Source organism: Polypterus senegalus, chromosome 1, assembly GCF_016835505.1.
Source record: "Polypterus senegalus isolate Bchr_013 chromosome 1, ASM1683550v1, whole genome shotgun sequence".
NCBI lineage: Eukaryota > Metazoa > Chordata > Cladistia > Polypteriformes > Polypteridae > Polypterus > Polypterus senegalus.
The window spans coordinates 8,723,944-8,739,594 of NC_053154.1; the positions used below are offsets into that span (position 1 = coordinate 8,723,944).

A 15,651-nucleotide genomic window follows, 5' to 3' on the forward strand; every position below is an offset into this window, starting at 1 on the left:
ACTGAACACGTGCTGTGTGGCCCCGCGCATGCGCACTTCTTCAGAAGACACACACATGGACTGTGCGTGCCTGTGTGTGTGTGTCGTGACTCACGCGTGCCTGTGAGTGTGTGTGACTCGCGCACGCCTGAGTGTGTGTGTGTGTGTGTGCGTGACTTGTGCGCACCTGTGTGTGTGTGTGCGTGACTCGCGCGCGCCTGTGTTTGTGTGTGCGAGACTCACGCGCGCCTGTGTGTGTATCTCTCTGCACAGGGAATGCACAGGAAGAGACTGAACACGTGCTGTGTGGCCCGCAGCATCACTTCACCAGAAGACACACACACACGGACACTGGACGCACACAAGGGTTTTATTAAAGAGGATGATAATAATAGCAGTTGACTACTCAAAAAGCAGAGCGTAGGCCTTAAACCTGGAATCAGCAGTTCTTACCTCTGCACCTTTCAGGAATACATATCAACTTCCTGTCAATTGACATTTGAGCTTGAGTTTTTAACTCATTAACAGCAACATGATTTTTTTATCTTTGGTTATATTCTTGAATAAAATCGCACATGTTTATTTGATATTTGGACTAAAGTCTTCACACTTTATATACTTCGTGTCATTATTAGTATAACATGGGAAACGTTTCTGCTTTAGGTATTTCTTGCATTTCTCGCATTTCCTTTCTCCGTACACTTACCCAGATCTTTGTAGACATGGAATACACATGAAATGTATGTATTCCAAATAACGATATATTATTTACCCAATATAACTCCAGGGAACTTACTGTCAGATAAAAAAAAAATTTTGTGATGGACTCATCAGTGAGAAGGATGGGATAGCAGGCTGCCTGCTGCTTGTGCTGATCGATACATTTGCAAAACAAAAGATGCTGATAAGGTGAGGTGCAAAGGAATTTAAGGGAGCCCGGGATTACAACTTTTATCAAAGGCTTCAGGGATTCTAGTATTAATCTTACAAATACCTTGTACAAAGGCTCCATGAGGGGCATAAACCAAACACACTACAACTCTTCAGTCTCCATTTCCTTGTCTCCTTCCACTCCTCCAAGACATCTTCGCCCACTTCCACGCAATTGGCTGTGATCAGGTGGCTTCTTCATCTCAGACCCATTGGAAGCATGACTATGACTATGAATCCCAGTAGCTCTCCATGGTGGTCACCACAGAACCCAACAGGTCAGTCCCACGGGGCTACAGTTCCCAGCATGCCCTGCAAGTATCTGTATGGGAATCCCAAATCAGGGAAATTGCCATCTGGAATATTGGGGAAGAAAATGTTCAGCCGTACTCATCTCCCCAGGTACTTCCATTGTAGTGGCCCTCCGGTATTCTTGTTCAATCCCAGTCATGAGGCCGGTCCACTTGTGCCCATCCATTACAGTGGCTTCCACACCTTTCAGGGGTCCCTGACCCTCGCTTGCTTTATGGCTTCAATGTTTACTTTTCCTCCCTCCTTTTCCTGTTTATTTTTGCGAGGTGTAAAAGCAATGTAGCTGGTGAGACGACTGACAGATTAATTGGGACGTATAACTTCTGAAGCCTAACATCAACTTGAATTAAGACGGGCCACTTCAGTTTTTTATTTTAAAGTATACAGAGAGAGTGATTACAGCATCGGAAAAAGGAAAGAGAAAAGACAGCAATTACAACAGGGTTCCATGCAGTTACGTGAATGGCCCCTAATTAATAAGACTACGGCAACACCTTTATTACGAGTTATAAGTACTCCTAAACCATGTCAGCGCTGATATTTCAGGCATAGTTATTTCCAGGAAAGGCCACACTTCAATTAACTTATCACTCCAACACCTTGTAGACTGTGTTTGCACTCTGCATGCTTGCTCATTTTAAATCAGAACACAGCCAGAATAGCAGATTTCCGTCTTGCCCTTTTATTGTGCGGGAGTGAGCGTTCCTTTTTTTTTGTTTTTTTTTTAATAAAAGACAAGTAGAGGCAGTGACATTAAAGTGCTTGCTCATGATTAAAGAGTATGTCTTACAACCATCTCTCCTGATTGTTCTTTCTGGCAGAGAGGCCTCTTGATCATGAAAGCGAACGCAGCATCTGACTAAGCGAACACCCACTCTTCCGTGCAGAAGCTCCAACATATTAATAAATGTTGCTCCTTTTATTACACGCTCTTTATTATTTACATGCACATCGAAAGAAATAAAACATTAAGCTGTAAAGATTCTCCCAGACCCAAAATGTTATCAATATATTTTCTCTTCCAGTTATGTCAAAGCATAAATGATTCGAGTGATTTGATAATAGCAAACTGAAATGCAAAAAATATATATATATACGGATACGTACAGCGTGGCTCAGATCATTAAATCAACACGAACGCTGTCATGGAACAAATTCCAAAAATGTGCCGATCTCATTAATCCCTAGTTCTGACAACTTAAATTTCTCCTCAAGCACAAAGAGATCACTCACGTTATTTATAAGCCCTTGATTGATACGTTCACCTCCATTCTGAGTTCCTTGTAGAATTTGCCCACAGTGACATTTGGTCTCTTCGTTAAAGTCCATCCATCCATTTTCTAACCCGCTGAATCCGAATACAGGGTCACGGGGGTCTGCTGGAGCCAATCCCAGCCAACACAGGGCACAAGGCAGGAACCAATCCTGGGCAGGGTGCCAACCCACCGCAGGACACACACACAAACACACACCAGGGCCAATTTAGAATCGCCAATCCACCTAACCTGCATGTCTTTGGATTGTGGGAGGAAACTGGAGTGCCCGGAGGAAACCCACGCAGACACGGGGAGAACATGCAAACTCCACGCAGGGAGGACCCGGGAAGCGAACCCGGGTCTCCTAACTGCGAAGCAGCAGCGCTACCACTGCGCCACTGCGCCACCGTGCCACCCCTCTTCGTTAAAGTGATGTTTATAAATGACTAGGCATTTTAAGAATGAATTAAAATTCCATGTTCTCTTTTGCCTTGCTTAACTATCACTCGAATCAATAAATATAAAGACTGTAAGGTTGTACTTGTCAATTTGGTCTTCATGGTGACTCCAAAATCTGGGTTCAAGCTCAGTGAGCACCAACATCAAAGAGCTTATGCAAGAAGAAAAGAGTGTCACACATGCGAGCCCTGGGATCACTTAACTGATGTCACACATGTGCGTCAGAGGGTTAACCTCCGAGTGCCTCACAGGTGTGTAGTTCCACTCTGGGCCAAGAGGGGGTGCTGCAATTAACTATATTGTCTTCCTTTTCCACTACAGTATACTGAAACTGTCCACTCAGTCAACTGACTTCACCCCTGTGATCCCTGATCCATAAAAGCAGGACTGCCTGAAAGCAGGAGTCAATTCAAGACCGAGCAAACGGAGAGACCGAGCTCCTCTATTAGCTTGAAGGAGGCTATCATATGTTGTGGTTTCGCATGCCATCTTGAGTTTGTTTTCTTTATTATTATTTGAAATAAACATAGCCACCCGGTTTGGCACCCTGACATTTAATTTGCCAGAAGCTGTCTTTCCCTCGGATGTCCACACTGGCTTTGCAGAACGTACAAAACACATAACTCCAGTCCTCAAGTCCTTACACTGGCTCCCAGCTAAGTTTAGGGCACATTTCAAAATCCTTCTTTTAACATGTAAAACCTTTAATGGCTGAGGCCCGGCTTACTTTTATGAACTTTTCCTTACTTAGATGCTGGCCTGCTTATGACTCCAAGGATTAATAAAATAGCAGTGGAAGGTCAAAATTTTAGTTACAGTACCACAGAGCTGTGGAAAGGTCTCCCTACTATTATAAGAGTCGCTCCTTCAGTCTCATCTTTTAAATCAGACTGAAGACTCAGAACTTTAATTTAGCATACCCTGACTAGAGCTGCTGATTAGCTGTGCAGGATGCACTTCCTGCTGTTAGTCATTAGTACTAAAATATATGTAATGTGATATTTAATTTTTTTTACTTAGCCCACCTCTATTCTGTTTCTCTTCTCGGTATCCTCATGTGGCATTTGGTGCCACTGCTGTACTGACAAGTCATTTGCCTGCCTATGGAGAAGTCATCTCAGATAAAGGAGCACATTTAGGAGCTCATTGGGGAGAAGGATCCGTTCATCTGATTGGCTCAACTGTAGACTGGCCAGTAGGGGGGAGGAGGCTTGTTGGTCGAGGTCACCAGCACTCTGACTGTGTCTGGCTTGTCTCTGACTTCTTTTCTACACTCTGGCTATGGTCCTGCAATGAGCTGATAGACAGAGGTTGTTGCTTCTCATTTATGTTAATTCTTTCTACTTTGTTTTAATATATTTTAACTACTTTGTATCCTCATATGTGATAGTTGTGTATTTAGTGAGTTGTATTATCTATTCTTGCATTTTGCTCTGTGCCTGCAATTGGTGATGACCGCTGTGCCAAAACAAAGTCATTTGTACTGTTGTATTGTATTTCTGAAGGAAGCCAAGATAGATTGGCCATCAAGCTAAGTGAAGAGGATTATTTTTGTACTAATATAAAAATTAGGCAATACTAATTAACAAAGAATAAAGTAATGTCTAAAGGCCAGGGAGGACAGGAGCAAAAAAACTCCAGAGGACTGGAGAAAAAAAAATCTGCAGGGGTTTCAAGACCATGAGACCACCCAGCCCTGACTGGGCATTTAACCTAACATAATCATCAAGGTGTACAGGCTTCATGTGGAATAATTAAATGATGCTGGTCACGTGGACCTCTGGCCTTCAATTCATCAATGTACAGACTACATGGTGCCCTGATCAGGTGGTTGTGGCGAAGATCGCAACCACTGAAAACCGGAAAAAGAACAGCAGAGAAAGTAGGGGTTAGTACGGATTGTGGAGCCATGAAAAAAAAAAGATAATTCAATACATATACAGAATATTAGGGTTACACTAAAATGAAGCTCTGAGAAAGACATATTAAAATAATGAGATTTTGGCAGTTTTTTAAAGTGCTCCACCGTATTAGCCTGGCAAATTTATATCAGTCAGCTATTCCAGATTTTTGGTGACTAACAGCAGAAGGCCACCTCACCACTTCTTTTAAGTTGAGCTCTTGGAATTCTAAGCAGACCCTCATTTGAAGATCTAAGATTACAATTTGGAGTGTAAGGTGAAAGACATTCTGAGATATAGGATGGAGCAGATTATTTAAGACTTTGTAAACCATCAGCAATATTTTAAAGTCGATTCTAAATGGCACAGTTAACCAGTGTAGTGACGTCAGAACTGGTGTGATGTGCTCAGATTTTCTTTTCCTAGTTAAGATTCTCGCAGTTGCATTCTTCACTCATTGAAATCGATTGGTGTTTTTGTTTGGGTGGTCCTGAGAGGAGTGGGTTGCAGTAATCTAGTCGACTGAAAACAAAAGCATTTTTCAACATCATGCAAAGTTATAAGGGAATCAAACTTTTGCTATATTTCTTAAGTGAAAAAATACTGTCCTAGTAATCTGATTAATTTGTAATTTAAAATTTAGGCCCAGGTCAATAATTACCCCTAAATTCTTTTCTTTACCTCTGTCTTGACTTTTAAGCCTAATGGATCAAGTTTATTTCTTATACCCTCATTATATCCATTTTTGCCAATCACTAAGATTGGCCGAAGAAGAAGAAGGAGAAGAAGAGGGGTGAGATGTGTCCAGAGGCAGAAGGAGAGAAGGAAAGTAAAGAACTGAGGGTAGAAACTTTGAATGCTGGCAGTATGACTGGTAAGGGGAGAGAGTTAGCAGATATGATGGAGAGAAGGAAGGCTGATATATTGTGTGTTCAAGAGACTAAATGGAAGGGGAGTGAGGCCAGGAGGATCAGAGGGGGATTCAAATTGTTCTATCATGATGTGGATGGGAGGAGAAATAGTGTAGGGGTTATTCTGAAAGAACATGATGTCAAGAGTGTTTTGGAAGTGAAAAGAGTGTCAGACAGAGTAATGATTATAAAGCTGGAAATTGGAGGTGTGATAATGAATGTTGTTAGTGCATATGCACCACAAGTTGTGTGTGCGATGGATGAGAAAGAAGATTTTTGGAGTGAGCTGAATGAAGTAATGGACAGTGTACCCAAGGGGCAGAAAGTGCTGACAGGAGCGGATTTCAATGGACATGTTGGTGAAGGAAACAGAGGAGATGTGCAGGTGATGGGTAGGTATGGTGTCAAGGAGAGGAATGAAGAAGGTCAGGGGATAGTAGATTTTGCCAAAAGGATGGACACGGCTGTGGTGAATACAGATTTTAAGAAGAGGGAGGAACATAGGGTAACGTACAAGAGTGGAGGAAGATGCACACAGGCAGATCCTATGCAGAAGAGTCAATCTGAAGGAGATTGAAGAATGCAAAGTGGTGGCAGGGAAAGTGTAGTTAAGCAGCATAGGATGGTGGTCTGTAGGATGACGTTGGAGATCAAGAAGAGGAAGAGAGTGAGGGCAGAGCCAAGGATCAAATGGTGGAAGTTGAAAAAGGAAGACTGCAAGGTTGAGTTTAGGGAGAAGGTGAGATAGGCACTGGGTGGCAGTGAAGAATTACCAGACAGTTGGGAAACTACAGCAGAAGTATTAAGGGTGACAGCAAGAAGGGTGCTTGGCATGACATCTGGACAGAGGAAGGAGGAAAAGGAAACCTGGTGGTGGAATGGGGAAGTACACAAGGGTATACAGAGGAAGAGGATGGCAAAGATGAAGTAGGATAGTCAGAGAGATGCAGAAAGTAGACAAGAGTACAAGGAGATAAGGAGTAAGGTGAAGAGAGAGATGGCGAAGGCTAAAGAAAAGGCGTATGATGAGTTGTATGAGAGTTTGGACGCTAAGGAGAGAGAAAAGGACCAGTAGGCTCGACAAGAGGGACCGAGCTGGGAAAGATGTGCAGCAGGTTAGGGTGATAAAGGATAAAAATGGAAATGTACCCACAAGAGAGGAGAATGTGTTGAGCAGCTGGAAAGAGTACTTTGAGAGGCTGGTGAATGAAGAGAACGAGAGAGAGAAGATGTTGGATGATGTGGGGATAGTGAATCAGGAAGTGCATGGAAGTGCAAGGAGGAAGTAAGGACAGCTATGAAGAGGATGAAAAATAGAAAGGCTGTTGGTCCAGTTGACATACCTGTTAAAGCATGGAGGTGTTTAGGAGAGATGGAAGTTGAGTTTTTAACCAGATTGTTTAATGGAATCTTGGAAAGTGAGAGGATGCCTGAAGAGTGAAGAAAAAAGTGTACTGGTGCCGATAGTTAAGAATAAGGGGGATGTGCAGGTCTGTAATAACTACAGGGGGATAAAACTGATGAGCCACATGGCAAAGAGTAATGGAAGCTCGGTTAAGAAGAGAGGTGATGATTAGTGAACAGCAGGATGGTTTCATGCCAAGAAAGAGCACCACAGATGTGATGTTTGCTCTAAAAGTGTTGATGAAGAAGTATAGAGAAGGCCAGAAGGAGTTGCATTGCGTTTTTGTGGATCTGGAGAAAGCATATGACAGGGTGCATCGAGAGGAGCCGTGGTATTGCATGAGGAAGTCAGTAGTGGTGGAGAAGTATGTAAAAGTTGTACAGGATATGTACGAGGGAGGTGTGACCATGGTGAGGTCTGCGGTAGGAGTGACGGATGCATTCAAAGTGGAGGTGGAATTATATCAGGGATAGGCTCTGAGCCCTTTCTTATTTGCAAGGATGATGGACAGGTTGATAGACTGTACTGCTGCCCCGGGAGAACAACTAAACCCCGGGCTGCCGCACAATTAGAAAACTGTTGGAGCAAAACAGTTCAATACCGAAAATCTATCGGAGCAACGTGACCAACGTTCCTCCTTTTATTTGACCCCTCACTACATGTCCCAACTCTGCACTAAGCTACAAGCAACATCACAAAATAAAGAGGCAAAAAAATTACCCATATATATTTTACATATAGACAAAAAAAAAAACAAACAAACAAGTGCATAACATAACAATCAGAACCCCCCCCCCTTCCCAGTTTAGGAGCGAGATGTTCATGATTAGGAGAAATCAGTTTGTCTAAATGGGTTTACTGTCCTTACTGTTTATGGCAAAGAGAAAGCCTACCGGAATACGTCGGCCATCGAGCTGATAACAAAAAAGTTCAATCCTACCGGTCCAAAGAATCGTCAGCGAAACCAAAGGAAAAAGAGGCCGTCTTCAGAGATGCATCTCCCTTTATTGCTGAGTGAACAAAAAAACTTTTTCCAGCAGCTGTATTTTCTTGGCACTACCTCATCACTTCCCTTTGCTCCACCACAAGATGTCTCCCTCTCTCCCCTTCTTTACCGGTTTTAAAGTCTTCAGCACCAACCGTCCTGACTGTGTTATGACTTCCCCCTTAAAGGTGTATTTACAGTGTCCACTTTCCCTGCAATGCACCCAAACGAGCAGCAAACTGCCAACGGAACAACAGCACATGTGGCACCCGCTACATATGAGATTAGACAGGAGTCCCCATGGACTGTGATGTTTGCTTGATGACATTGTGATCTGTAGCGATAGTAGGGAGCAGGTTGAGGAGACCCTGGAGAGGTGGAGATATGCTTTAGAAAGGATGAAGGTCAGTAGGAACAAGACAGAATACATGTGTGTAAATGAGAGGGAGGTCAGTGGAATGGTGAGGATGTAAGGAGTAGTAGTGTTGGGGAAGGTGAACGAGTTTAAATTCCTGCGATCAACAGTACAGAGTAACGGGGATTGTGGAAGAGAGGTGAAGAAGAGAGTGCAGGCAGGATAGAATGAGTGGAGAAGAGTGTCAGGAGTGATTTGTGACAGATGGGTATCAGCAAGAGTGAAAGGGAAGGTCTACAGGACGGTAGTGAGACCAGCTATGTTACATGGGCTGGAGATAGTTGCACTGACCAGAAAGCAGACAAAGTCAGAGAGGAGAGTTTGCATTGATTTGGTCATGTGCAGAGGAGAGATGCTGGGTATATTGAGAGATGACTATTAACTCTTTTAGGGCGGATGTCGACTTTTGTCGACAGGAGGGGTTGAGGGCGAATGTCGACTAAAGTCGACATCCAGGGATAGAGGGCGATAATCAGCTGTTAATGGCGTCAAATCTCATTGTCATGTCACAGGCATTCCCTCTGTGCTTAGAAGAATGATAGACTCGTTGAGTCGGCAACTAATCCTAGCGTGTGCGTGAGTTGCGAAATGTAAACAATGGCAAGATGGCATCGACATGTGACAATGGAGCGAAGCGAGTGCAGAAAAGAAAACACTCGGCAGACAATGTTTTGCGCATTATCGCGGAGTCGGACTCTGATTTTTCAGAATCGGATTTTATTGACAGTGATCAGGAGATCGAGCAAGAGAGTAAGAAGCCGGCATCAGCTGATCAAACACCAGCCGATGCCGCGCCAGCAGATCAGCTGCCAGCTGAGCACTTCGCGCAGCCGATGCATCTACGGCAAGGTTCGCGTGGGATAAATACACAGACATTGATCCGTTGAGAGCCGATCTGGCTACCGGACTTCACAAGACGGCATGGCTTGCTGTTGGACACGACAGATCACCAGCTGCTGTACTTCAGGCTGCTCTCTCCTGATGCTGCTTTTCAGCTACCGTCAGACGAGACAAACTGGTAGGCAGAGAAATTTTTTGAATCGCGGGCTGCGTTTGCATCGCATTCTCATTTTTCAAAGTGTAAACCCACAACAAAAGACGAGATGAAGCGTGCTGTGGTATTACAAATAGAGATGGGACAGAACTGGTGATATAACTTCAGGGAGCATTGGTCTAAACGTACTTTGTCCCCTGGTGGCTTTGGACAGGTTATGCAACATGGTGATAGGTACGTGCTGCTGCAAAGTTTTATTCACTTCTGTAATAAACAGAAGCAAATCCCATGGGGTGAGCCAGGCTATAATGCCATGCATAAAGTTCATAAAGTTTCAGAAGATGAAAAGAGGTGACAATACGGTTTTCATGCGGGCAGAAAACTTGGTGGCAGTGGAATGGCACGATGGCAAAAGGGTGACTTGTCTCTCTACAATACACACTAACAATATAGTAACACTATACACTAACAATATTCGTAATTCATGACAGTACCACGACACGGTGTCATGTGGAAATTAGCAGGGCCTCTTTTAGAAAAGTACCCAAATTGCAAGTATACTCTGAGTCTCGATATGCAGGATGCCATAGTCATAACTCACGCTGATGTCATGTCAGCCGGTAATCATTAGCAATACGTGTTTTTGTGCATTAATATTCAGACTGTGGACTGTTTTCAAAGACATGCATGTACGGAATTGGACCTCGAAGATGGATTTTAAAAGGGTTCCTTTTAGAAGCATCTCAAATATATATTTACTGGAGAATATAAAAATCCACTTGAGCGGGACACGTGGACCTCAAAAGTGGGGCCCCCTTAGGCATGGGACCTGGGGCAGTCGCCCCACTTGCCACCCGCCAAACACCACTCTTGAGCCGATGAAACAAGCTGCCCACTCGGGTCTGCATCAGAGATGACAGCAACATATTAGAACATTAGAACACTCTTGACGAGAACAGGCCATTCAGCTCAACAAAGCTCACCAGTCCTATCCACTTGTTTCCTCCAAGAAAACATCAAGTCGAGTTTTGAAAGTCCCTAATGTCTTACTGTCTACCACACTACTTGGTAGCTTATTCCAAGTGTCTATCGTTCTTTGTGTAAAGAAAAACTTCCTAATGTTTATGTGAAATTTGCCCTTAACAAGTTTCCAACTGTGTCCCCGTGTTCTTGATGAACTCATTTTAAAATACAAGTCTCGATCCACTGTACTAATTCCCTTCATAATTTTAAACACTTCAATCATGTCACCTCTTAATCTTCTTTTGCTTAAACTGTTAAAGCTCAGATCTTTTAATCTTTCCTCATAACTCATCCCCTGTAGACCTGGAATCAGCCTCGTCACTCTTCTCTGGACCTTTTCTAGTGCTGCTATGTCCTTTTTGTAGCCTGGAGACCAAAACTGCACACAGTACTCAAGATGAGGCCTCACCAGTGTGTTATAAAGGTTGAACAGAACCTCCTTTGACTTGTACTGCACACATCAAGGCGCTATATAACCTGACATTCTGTTAGCCTTCTTAATGGCTTCTGAACACTGTTTGGAAGTTGATAGCTTGGAGTCCACTATGACTCCTAAATCCTTCTCATAAGGTGGACTCTCGATTTTTCGACCGCCCATTGTGTATTCAAACCTAATATTTTTACTTCCTATGTGTAATACTTTACATTTACTGACATTAAATTTCATCTGCCACAAATCTGCCCAAGCCTGTATGCCATCCAAGTCCTTCTGTAATGATATAATGGATTCCAAATTATCTGCTAATCCACCTATCTTGGTATCATCTTCAAACTTAACCAGCTTGTTATTTATATTCCTATCTAAATCATTTATATATATTAAAAATAGCAGCTATTTTAGCAGCAATATCTTCGATTTAAACATTAATTTACAATTAATAGTATAAAATTGTAATATTAATGATCAGCAAATACATTGGGTAATAATTGTAAGATAAAGAAAGTTGTCCTATAAAACATTTTCGCAAATAAGAGAGAGACCTCCCGTAAGAGGCAGCCGCCAGAGTGTTTTGTTCATAAATTTGAAGGTGTTGATGGTTACTGAACATTTTTCAGAAGAAGGTGATGAAGAGTTAAATATTCAGAGGAGAGATGAGACATCAGATGGGAAGGCGGCTACAGCTCAGGTTGGATGACTAGATGTTTGCTGTTGCTTTTCCTAGGTACTTTATTATTTGGCTTTGTTTAATCACAGTGTTTATTGTGGTTATATCAGCTGTTTTAAACACCATGTGTCTCGCTGATCAGACGCCTCTGTTATTGAAGCCATTATTATGCTCCTACATTAATGCATTTTCAGTTCCTTTTCCTTTTGTAGTTTAATACGATTGGCATATTTGCTGATTATTCCCAATTTATGTTTTCAGGAAACATATTTGCGATGGCATATTTTCAAGGTCATTTTAGGTATTTGATATCAGTGTTTATTTTTTGAGATCAAAAACTAGCAAAAAAAGAAGAAGCAAACCTGTCAAAAACCAAAGAGCATTATTAACTAGAAATGTTCACAGCAACCCAACTTCACCCGACACACCCCAGCTATATGTTAAGTGGATGAAGCAGACATGGAAAATTTGAAAGCTCATGTCTAAATTATTAAAACCCAGGCTTTCATTTCTTTTATTCCTAATTTAAATCATAGAACACTGCTATCTTCAAGAAAGTTTCCTGATCAGTTTTGGAATTGGTTTCTTCACCTTGAAGGCAGTCTTTCAAAATTCTTTCTTCACACAGAGAACAATAGACCCATGGAATTAGTGACCAAGTAATGTGGTAGACAGGAGGGATCTTCAAAACTCGACTTGATATTATTTTAGAAGAATTAAATGAATAGGACTGGTGAGTTTTGTTGGGCTGAATGACCTGTTCATGTCCAGAATGTTCAAAAATATGATATCCTCGAAAAAATGAAAAATAGAGATGATACTCAGCTGTACCTGTCATTCCCTCCAGAGGACCCCACAGTATCAGCAATAATCTCTGCATGTCTTACCAATGCTGCAACCTGGATGATGGACCACCATCTCCAGATCATCCTGGCAATAGATGGACCACCTTGCTATCCCAGATCAACCATCTATTGGGCACCCTGTTTATACTGTGAAGGTTTTGGGGGATATGTGACGGCCCATGTGCCTGCAGCTGACATCACCCCCTTGAACACAGAACCATCGATAGTCATGTCTGAGGATCAGATGGGCAATTAGGAAACTTAACACAGCAAGAGTAAGGTGAAAATGCACAAAACCAAATCTAATTTTTCCCATAGAATCAATACTTCAGTATCAACAGTTTCCATTTCTATGGGGTTTATTTGAGGAATGTAATTGCTGTTTCGAAAACATCCTGCATTGTTCCCATACAAAAGAAGACAGGCACCTTTTCATCTAATGACTACACACCACTGGCACTTATGTCTCACATCATGAAGACATTTGTGAGGCTGGTCCTGGACTATATGAGTTCTCCTGTGGTAGACCACCTGGACCCACTGCAGTTTGACACTCGGACAAAGACTGGAGTTGAGGATGCAAATATCGATCTGCTCCACAAGGCTTATTCTCAACTGGATAAAGCTGGCCGCACTGTGAGGATGATGTTTTATTAAGTCTTCAGCAACTTCAATACCATCCAGCCATCCCTGTTAAGAGGAATCTCAGAGACATGTAGATTGGATGAGCCTGTGGTGACCTGGAGTATTTGTCAGGCAGCCCAAAGTTTGTGAAACTCAAGGAGTGTGTGAGCAACACTGCAGTACCACAAGGAACAGGCCTGTCTGCTTTTCTATTGACTTTCTACACCTCAGGCTAGAAATATAAGAGAAGGTCATGACACTTGAAGACATTCTCGGATGATTCTGCACTTATGGGGTCTATTTATAAGGGGGATGCGAAAGAGGAGAGGACTCAAGAGGAGAACTTTGTTTCTTGGTGCAAAGAGAATTTTCTTCAACTGAACATCAGCAAAACCAAGGAAGTGGTGAATTATTTTCACTGTACCAATGAACCTCAATGTCTGGTCACTATTCAGGGAGTGGATGTCGAAGGTGGTGCACTGCTCTAAGTACTTGGAGACCCATGTCAATGACAGTCTGGACTGGTCTCACAAAACACAGAGGAACAATTGATGAAAGGGCAAAGCAGACTCTTTTTCCTTCGGAGACTATGATCTTTTAACGTGAGTAGTGACATCCTTCACGTGTTCTACACCTCTGTGATGGCCAGGGCAGTTTTCAATGTTGTGGTGTGCTGGGCAGGATGAGTTATAGGACACACTCTGGACCTCCTGAAGGTTAGAGAGGAGGAGAGAATTTAAACAAAACTGAGTGGTATTATGAACAATGCTGCACATCCTCTCTGTGACTCACCAACACTGAGGACTTTCAGATAATGAATTATTCAGCAGAGTGTCAAGGAACAGCAATACGCCTGTACAGTGCCTCAGTGGGACTGCGAATGCCAAGTCAGTGGTTTTCTTTTCTTTCTTTTTAAATTTTCCTTGCTTTTTAGACATGGTGTGTATTCAGACAATAGTGTGGGTGTTTGTTTATTTATCTATTTATTTATTATAAAGAGCTTCTGTAAAAATCCAAAGTTCCCCCTGGGGACAAATAAAGTTCTATCTATCTATCTATCTATCTATCTATCTATCTATCTATCTATCTATCTGTTTTAAAAGGTAGCCCGGCCACAGACAGACACGACACCAAATGTCCATAACACACACGGTTTATTTACAATTTTTATTTACACAGCCCAGTTCCACCAACTCACACGGTTCTGGCACTCCTCCGGACATGGAAACAGGATGGGAATCTCTGCTATACATCATCCCCAGCCAGGCTTGGGGCTTCCCTCGCAACTCTCGACTGCAGGTGGACACACAGGCCCACACTACACATTGTCACTGCACCTTCTCTTTACACTCCGGGGTGCAATGACAGTCTGGGTCTCCTTATGGGATAAAAAGAGACCCCGTGCCGTCTGCACCCCCGTGGATTTCAGTGAGGTTGCCTTTGGCCTTTGGAGTGGTGGTCTTTGGCAACCGGTACTCACTAGCCAGCTCCTCGCACGTACCTCCGCCAGATCCGCCTCCATGGCGTGATCAGCCACCCACACTGCATCCTCAGTAGGAGGCATGGCTACTTGGCAACCGGAATGATACGATACCGGTGCCCCTTCGCTCAGCACTCCTCTTTCATTTATGGTACAGGTCCCACTTACCTGTAGCGCCGCATCCCTCTGGCTGGAGAATCCAGCGTCGCACCCCCCTAAGCCCTCCAACACCTCCAGGGCACATACACTTTTTCTTCCAGTACCTTCGAAAGCCTCCCGGAGAATGCGGAATATCTGTAATAACGAATGAACGGGCTGAAGGACCTCTTCCAGCTCCCATACAACCTCAAACACATCCATTAAGTCAGCAAGCAAAGGACTTGCGTTCAGCTTGCCCTTACCTGCTGGCCCTGAGCCACACAGATGCTGCTTCCTATGCTCAGACTCTGTCAGGTCCTTCTCCGGAGAGGGGTGGAGTTTCACCATCACCGCTTGCACTATGCTAACAGCAGGAGGTCGGCACACATCCTCCACCCCCTTATCTGCATCACTAGGCACATCCTGGCCCTTTCCCGCCACCTGCTCCATCTGGCCACTCCCCATTAGATGGGTCTCCAGGCGCTCCTTTACAAACTGTGATGTTTTCCACAATAGCAGGCTCCCTTCCATTGGCTCCGGGATCGTCATCCTTCAGCCAGCCAAATGCCTCCGGATGGTCTCCTCCTACAAGGTAGGCACCCGAAAAAACGCGACTCACACCCCAGGGCAATCCATCCCTGGGTCTGGTACCTTCCGGAGGTGGCTTCCATGGCCTGGACACTTCTTTAGGACTGCTGGTCCTTTCATTGGTGACGAGCACTCTCAGGCCGCGCCTGGCTGACTTCTTTCCCATTGAGAAGAGCAGTGTCTTCCTGGGCCTAGTGTGGCTAGCAAAGGGACTGTAGGTTGAAAGACCTGCTTAAGTGCTGGATGCAGATTAACGTACCTGGGATGGGGCAATTGTAGGTTAAGGGCCATGCTCAGGGA

The 15,651-nt window shown here is 43.6% G+C and overlaps 1 pseudogene; it reads right to left on the reverse strand.

The window, feature by feature from the left end:
* Window positions 1-15,312, reverse strand: part of LOC120517511 — a 41,402-nt pseudogene extending 26,090 nt beyond the window's left edge.
* Between the last annotated feature and the right edge of the window lie 339 nt (window positions 15,313-15,651).